Source organism: Callorhinus ursinus, unplaced genomic scaffold, assembly GCF_003265705.2.
Source record: "Callorhinus ursinus isolate GAN/ISIS: 27379988/994484 unplaced genomic scaffold, GSC_fseal_2.0 scaffold10, whole genome shotgun sequence".
Classification (NCBI taxonomy): Eukaryota; Metazoa; Chordata; class Mammalia; order Carnivora; family Otariidae; genus Callorhinus; species Callorhinus ursinus.
The window spans coordinates 14,655,851-14,664,386 of NW_027397072.1; the positions used below are offsets into that span (position 1 = coordinate 14,655,851).

The following is an 8,536-nucleotide window of genomic DNA, read 5'->3' on the forward strand; positions in this document are numbered from 1 at the left end:
CTCAATTTCCTTCACTGCTCTAAACAATTGAACCAATTTTCATTTACTGTTATTGCCTATCTTCTTACACTAGAATACAAATTTCATGAGATCTGGGACCTTACCTGTTTTCTTACCATTGTCTCTCCATGTCTAGATCAGCCCCAAACATATAGTAGATGCTCAACAAATACTTGCCCAATGATTAGATGCAACATCATCTGTGCTAGTTGTGTTTTTTAAATAACAAGCTATATGAGAAAAATCTTATGCTTTTCCATGCACAACTGAACACAATGTTTAACACATATAAACATTTATTTAGCTGTTTTGGAAAGGGGAACGAGGAATGATGTTCTAGAGTTTCTGCTGAATACCCTTTGGGTCTCTCTTGTGTTTTAGGGATTCTATCCCTGTTTTTGTTGTTGTTGTTGTTGTTGTTGTTGTTGTTGTTGTTTTGCTGGGTTTTCAATAAGATAAGGCAGTGTATTGTGGGTAGTTTCTGTTTCGCCTTCAGAAATCTCAAATTCGGTCAATATCTAAGAACTCTAGGATGAGCAGTTCTCCCTCTTTCCTCTGTCCCTCTGCTTCCCTGGGACCACCTCTGCTTCTGAGTCTCCTAAGTATCGCAGAGAAATCCTTCCCACAAATAGCTTCCAAGCTCTTACCTATAAAATAAGAAACAAACCAAAAAAACTGCAATGACTATTATCTGGAGGAGCATACTACTTTATTGAAAGACACTCGACCAGAAAGCTTGAATCTTGACTTTTCTAGAAACATTGGCCAACTTTCTTTAATAGCCATTATCTTTGCATTTTATAGTACTTTGGGTTCTGTCTCTTATGGCCGAGGAGGTCCTCTCCGTATCTCTTTTTGCTGTCAGTGTATCCCTGAAACCAACAAGATTTGTGAATGATGTACCTCAGGGGGCTCTGCTGGGGAAGCCTGGGTCAGACAGACTCTGTTCTGTGTGAAGTAATCCTATCTGTGTGTGCTCAAGTTTTAAAGTTGACCCTCATTAATCATGGCTCTGGTTCTCTTAGACATTCCAGAGCTGATCTATCCCCTTTTCCCCCAAGCAACAATCCATATAGACCCCCAAATAAGTTATTTATTCCTGAAATGACTTGATCTGGCATCGGCCAGCCTTCTATAACCTCCTGTGTATGAAAGAGAGAAATGGATGGCTTGGACAACATCAAAGTGTTGTTTTACTTTCCATATAGTCATTAACTTTAAATGTTCCCAAACTAATAGTCCAAGACATTGTAAAGAGGTAATAAGTTCAAAGGAACATGAAACATAAAGCAGAACTCCAGAGTCATTTGAAAGTATTTTCTGTAAATGTGTGCAAGCTTTCAAGGCTGCTAGGCAAAGGAACCTGGATCGGCATTTTGGCCAGTGCTGAAAAGAATTTTCCCCAAGTGGAGTGTGTAAGTGAGTTGCCAGGCCAACCTCTTTGAGAGCAGAAGCATGTCTTTAGAGGATCTGCTGTTCCAGAGAACGTTGCACTGAGCTGGCTCATTCTTCCTTCAATTAAAGGGCAATTTGTCTCTTTTTAAAAAATCTCTCTTCCCTTGTTTGGATCTAGGTGCTCCAGGTCACTTAGGGAGGGCTGGTCTACTACTCTGCAAAATAGGATGTCTCTGTATAAGAGAAAATTACAAATGGATTAAGTTATATAAACTGAATATCCAAGTTCCTGTTATAAAAATCTCTAGTCACTGAGTTAAAGAGTGTGGGGTGGGAGGTCAGAGCCCTCCATATTGCTCTGAGACATCAGAGCTAAGACATCGTTATTTTTATTATTATTATTATTATTTTTTTTTAGTAGACAAAACACATCCTTTGAGAAAGCCACCAGAGAATGGAGTTTGCCATGAGCCGACTTGCTTAGGACGCCATCCATGGAGATGAAGCGCTTCTGCTTTTGCTGCCACCTTTAGATTCTCAATTTTCCATCACACCGGACAGCTGTGGGTCTTGCATTCTAGTCTCACATCCTCAGGGCAGAGATTTGCAACCATTAGCATAGGTTTCTTTTATTTCAAATAAAAGGCAACAAAATTCAAGACTATTTTGTTACATGTTTCGTTACATATTTCCTTTTCCTCTTTCATCACATGCAGACTTCTTTTATGTGCTCATAATCACAAGAAGTCAACTATGTCTTAATCCACTTATTTTTCACTCACCGTCATGCCATAGGTATTTAAATCCTGCTCTGTAACTTTCTTAAGAGTTAAAGTTTTCATTGAGTGTATATCCCAGAATTTAGTTAACCACTACAACTGGAGTTTTAAATTGTTTCCAAACTCTTCACCATTAATGATAACTCAATGAACATTTTGAGGCATGAATATATTTCTTCTGTTGAGGGAAGGATGTCATGAGGATGGACTCCTTCTAATGGGGTTATCAGGTTGAAATACATAACCATTTTTATGGCTCTTGATAGTAGTATGTTTTTTTTGCCTTCCAAAGCGCTTTTGTTCAGTTACAGTATTTACGTGGCATTGTTCAGGTACAATTTCACTATACCCACACCCACATGAGACCTGGTGAAGAGGGAAATATTAGGAATCCCAGAGACCTTGAACTGTAGTAGGAGCTGACCAAAACCAAAAATGCATGATAAGCTGAATTCAGTCAAATTGAAAATTATGTACAGATGCAACCTAATATGAGTCTTGTTTTTATTGTTTTTTTAATCATTTTATTTCTTTAAAATATACTATATAGGAAATATTTGACTCATTACAAAAGAAAAAGAGAATGAATACCACGCATACTGTTGCCACCTAGATAAGACATCATTAATATTTTGGAGTAACTCTGATTATTATTCTATGCACATATTTTAAAAACAAAAATAGAACATGCAAGGTTTTAGTCTTTCATTTTTCACTAAATACGAGAATATGAACAGTACATATGTGGTAAATATTTTTGTCACATATCAGTTGTAATGACTATTTAAATTTATCATATGAATATATCAAATGTCCTGTGATTAGTCATGTAATGTGTTTCAACTTTTTAATCTATCACAATTAGTGTTTCAGTGGTTGTTACCATTCTGATATAGCTTGGTACAAACCTGTGGTAATATCCTCTAGACATTTTAAAAAGAATTTCTAGATAAAAGTGTAAGAGCATTTCTAAGGCTTGTGACAAGTATTCACGAATTGCCCTGCAGAAATACTACCCTGCACAGGAGTATGAGATGATCCATTTTCTAAATACTCAAGAACATGGCCCAGTGCCATTTTACAACTAGTCATTTTAAATTTGATGAACTAACCTGATAGTGCTTGACATTATTGCACTTTTTGATCAATTGTGAATTTAGCCAACTGTTTTCCCGTATTTATTTTAGTATATATTTTGTGTGTGTGTGTTCCTGCTCCTTCTTGCTTTCCTATTGCTCACTCTTCTGCTATTTAAACTTCTACATAACCACAGAGCAGAATGGCCTTCAGGTTGTTATAAACACGTGGTACATAATATGGTTATTGGATATTGGGATACCCCCTGCCTTCTCACCTTTTTCCTACTGGGATTCTGGCCCCTAATCCCTCTGCTGTTCTGTGATTCTCCGCTGGTTTATTGCATTGAATTAATGCTGGGCTTGAGATTGAAGAGGCAGGAAATTCTGAATTTATACTGGGGAGTGGCGCATAATACCCATGTAAGGAGAGTCAGGAGGCCTGAAAATCAACTTGTGCTAGATCATAAAAGGCCTTGAATGCCAGGAATTTTAGACTCTTTTCTGTCAGCAATAGGGAGCCATTGAGGAGTTTTGAGTGGAAGAGAAGAAAAGATGTGTTTCAGAGAGTATCCACAAGATGGCACCATTGTAACATGTCTTTTGCCTGAGAGCTTCTAGCTGCTTGAGCTTTGCAGGTAAAGTCCACATGTGAAAACGTACCTTTTCTGAAGTACTCAGACTAAAATGGTCTAGATTATTCTGGTGGACTAGACTGGGGTGGATTTTCCTAAAAGGTGAAAGAACTCTTACACAGCAGCTCTGTCCTTTTTTTATATTACGTATTCGTTTGACCCCTCCCCACCCCGAGCCTGTTTTCAGATTATGTATATCCAGTTACTCATTTTCTGCCATTAAATTCTTCAGAATGATTCAGTGGTAATGACAGAATATTGATTATTGAGTATCTTGAAGTATATGAGAAAATTCAATAGTTCCACCATTACTCTAAGAGGCTTTTAAATGTTTTCATTCTCTTGGTCATTTGATTCAACTTACTTGAAACATCTCTACTTCCATGAAAAAAAAGAAGACTCAGTACAAAATAGGACAGTCCAAATGTTTTTCACTGAAGCCTCAGTGGCTACCCTATGAGAGACAGTAAGGCACATGTTTGTAGTTGGGAATCTGGCAGTAAGGAGCTCGAGGGCTGATGGTCAAGATGTTCTGGTTCAGAAGTTAGAAAATAAATAATTCCTGAGAGGAAGGATTCTTAGGCTCTGGGCAGCTGATACGGCAATAAAATAAATAGGCAGTAAAACACACTTCCTGTTTTGAGAGTTCACATTTCATATTGGCAAAGCGCATCTCTTAAATTCAATCTCATGCTTCCATAAATAAACCTGGCACCTTTTTAAACACTTTTCCATCTGCTTCAGAATGAGGAGTGCATTATTGAATACACCTCAGGGAGTCTCAGAAATGGGAATAGACTACTTGTGAGGAACACACCATTGTAGTTGGCCTTGGCCCAGAGAAGCCATCAGGAGATTGTTTGAGTTCAAACCATTGTAACAAGACCCCGAGGGTGTTTCCCCACCTCTTTTGCTTCTACTTGAGGTTGTCACGGTGGGAGCTTCGCACCAGGAGGAGCGAGGAACCATCTGATGTTGAGTCAGGGTTAGGCATGTTGGCAGGATTCTTTTCTCTAATACCTGGGCTAGTCCTTACCCAGTTCCTGACACCTTGTTCCAACATATTAATCCAGTTTCCTAGGATGCATGGAAAAGACCAGCATTCACCTTTCTTAGAGCCCAGAGGTCTGGTGTACAGAGCATGGACGGATTCTGGAAACTCCTAGGGTTCATGGTAATCAACTGCACTCATCGGTTCGATGCTAGAAAGCATGGCTTGTCACAGAGAAGAATTCAAGTCCTCATTTTGTCATTAACTGTGGGATCTTTGACAGGTAGGTGTGATCTCTGATGTTGTATCTTGAGAGCATGGTAAGACAAAGTGAAGTAAAGCCCGTGAAATCAACTGGCACCAAATCAACAATTTTTTCTTATTTGACTTTCCCAGATAATCTTTGTGAACCAGAATGGGCTCAGGCGGCCTGCAGACAGAGTTATCATTTAGCATCTACATTTAGCATTTGAGGCCATTCTTAGATATTGGATACTTTCCTAAAATTGTTTTTTTACATCATATAATCTAACCCTTACATTAAACCTCAAATATTAAAATTTTAATTTAATATTATTTTTATCTTATAAACAGAAGATGAGAAATACTACTAAATGTCATCAAATGTGAAATGCCACTGGTCGTAAGGCATGTCATTTTTTTTATTTACCATCACAAAAGGAAATAAAATAAAAAAGCTTTGAAAATTATAAGACTCCACCAGTTACAAGACACATTGGAATTTCAGAGACTTTTAAAATGGGGGGGGGGCAGAAATGTGCCTTTAAAACCAATGAACTATAGTAAGGAACTTGCTCGACCTCAGGCAGAGCTGGTGGCAGAACCAAAATTTAAGTGCAAGGGACGCCAGGGACTCACAATGTTTTTCTCCAAGTCAATGCTTATTCTCCCTTATCAGCCACTCTCCACACCCAGCGGATCTTGGAGCAGCTCTGCCCTCCTCTGGCAGCCCTGTTCTGCTGCCCTGAGGCAGCCTTTACAGTCCTGCAACTTGTACCACCACTCGCTCCATGACCCTCCAGCTCTGAGCTCCTTGAACACCGAGAGCCAGACACATAGGAGCATGGCTCACAGGCGCCAGTGGCTGGGCACTTCAGAAGTGAGTTTGGTGCTGCCTAAAGTCTTTGGGGGGCAGGGAGTGTTCAACAAATGACCTCAGTATTGTATCGCTGTTGCTATCAGTTTGCAAGCCTGCAATTAGATTGGACTGTGATTGGAGTGGGCTTTCGGCACTATGGGATCACCCTAGCTCTGGCAGACACAGGCCTGTCTTTCTCTTTTGCATATCTGCGTCTGTAAATACTCTCAAACTCAATGTGACCCTCAGTATCCCATCTCTTTGACTTTTGTGTTTCAAGGAAATAAGTTGCTTCCACCCCCTCATTGATTCTGCTAAGATTGCGGGAAGAGAATTAGAACTTGGGCTGCAAGTTCCAAAATAAGATGTCCAAGATAAAGAAATTGAAAGTCTTACTAATATAAAATGTCAAGGCAGAAACAGGTTGTGCGCTTGCATTTCATCTCCCTCACAAATTTTACTAAAACTGAAAAGTGAGTATGAAATTATATTGCCTTTCAGAAAAAAATACAGCTAGATTACAACTGACTTCCGGTTCTACCACTGGCCAATCATCGCCTCGGCAAGCCAGTTCCTGCTAAGCCTCTGTCTCACCATCTATCATTCAGGGACTTGAATTAGATACTCTTTCTAATCCTTCTCAGCCCTGACATTCTGATTTTCTGACACGCCTCTCCTTACTGGGTTGGGCACCAATATTATCGATTGCATTTGTTTCTGCCCACATAAACAGAAATGCTCTGGGGATCACAACATTTTTACACATTTCATGGCATCACTGGAATCCTGAAACAGCCCAGGATCTCTTCTCAGGCCCAATGTTCATCTTCCCTCTGGGATCCCACCACACCTGTGCACACAATTCTATCCTTGTGTGCGCGGTTGTCTGTTTACACATTGGTTTCCCCAAACAGGTGTCAGCTACTTGCAGGTTCAGAATGCGCCTGATGTATCTGGATCCTTGAAGTGCAGGATTGAGTGAGCACCTAAACATGAGATTTCCTTTGGGGGCACGGATAGGGGAAGGGGTTTCCTCGGGGGAACACTGCTGTGGGGAGAAAGCAGAAGACCTCAGAAGAAATTCCTAGATTATTTTCTACCTTTCTCCTACCTGCTTTTGGGTCCTCTGTGTGTGTGTGTGTGTGTGTGTGTGTGTGTGTGTGTGTGTGTGTGTGAACTTGACTGTGAAGTTTACCCTGCACTCTTGCCTCCAGGATGCCATGAGTGCATGTAGTATGCTTCTCTAGAATTCATTATCCAGAGTTGTGTTTATGTTGTAGCTCAGAATTTGCCTTTTGTTTTACTAAGTATTGACATCATGCTTCCCTGGAAGGAATTATCACTCCCTTTGAGAAGTTGTAGCAAAGGTCCTTTTTTTTTATAGCCTTGGATCTTCCTTTACCTCCTTTCAATTGGCTTCTCAAGCAATGCTTAAATTATCCCACCAAAAAAAAAAATAAATAAAATAAATAAATTATCCCACCATCTCCCCCTTTGACCTCTGCTTGCCTTTGTTTGATTTTTCCCTTAGATTTTCTTTGAGGATAAGGAATCCCATTGTTTTATCATCAACTTCTTTAAAAGATCTTTTTTGATTAACTTGGTTATTTTAATATTTGAGTCATCTTGGCAATTCATCATTTATCCATGCTGCAAGTTCTGATTTATTGCTAGCCTTCATCAGGCACATTTTCCCTTGCTCCCCACCTCTAGATTAATCCAAACTCATCTGTGAAGCTTATTCCCAGAGAGTCGGGGTCATTCCTATTTACTTGCTCCCTTTGGGGGCTGTAGGCATTAAGCTCTGGTACCCTGGCAACCTCGCCCAAAGTGGCTGGTCAACCTACTTTAGCCTTCCCTGGAAGCTGGCACTGGCAGGTGTGGGGAACATGAAGAGTGGAAAGAGTGAGCCTCCTGGGTAGCATGCAGATTCTCCAAGGTCAAGGTGAGGGCAAGTTTCGGGGTCAGAGATATACCTCAGGCCATTGTCTGCAAAGCCTGTATTATGCCAGCATCCGTGCCATTCTGTGAGCACACCCCATCCACAGCCCATAACATACAGAAAACATCAGCCCTTTTGATCCAAGAACTGCATCAAGTCATTTTGACCCTTTGAGGAAGATATGTAACCTGGGCCAAGTGGAGCCAGATGACTTTTTTTATTACCAGAGCATAAAGCAATATTAAATGATTTCATGAGTTGTAGCCAGAACATCTGTTATTAAACATTAGAAATCTGATTTATTCAATTATAACAAATTGGCACTCAGCCCTCTCTAAAGTAATGCCTTGCCTTTGGGGCAAGAGAGTGTTGTTTGTCAGTTTTCTTTGTGAACACACCATCCTTTCCACATGTCTTAGGACTGCTCCTCTTTTCTCTGGGATGAAATGGCCCAAGATGATGACCCTATTGAGGACAAGAACTTCCCTGGGCAGAGGGGTGGCAGGGGTATGTAACGTGGTCTGCTGTTTCAAGGGGCATTGCAGTAAATCTGGAGCCATAAGGCCCCAGAAGGCAGCCAGGTTGTCATAGGCGGGAAGAGAGCACAAAGTAGGAGACA

General features: G+C 40.4%; 1 long non-coding RNA gene across 1 annotated transcript in view; it reads left to right on the forward strand.

Annotated features, from left to right (window-relative positions):
• Window positions 1-4,973, forward strand: part of LOC141373551 (uncharacterized) — a 90,180-nt gene extending 85,207 nt beyond the window's left edge. The window contains exon 3 of the long non-coding RNA XR_012379631.1: window positions 4,959-4,973. This is a non-coding gene — a long non-coding RNA (uncharacterized lncRNA). The remainder of the gene's footprint in view (window positions 1-4,958) is intronic.
• Window positions 4,974-8,536: the final 3,563 nt, after the last annotated feature.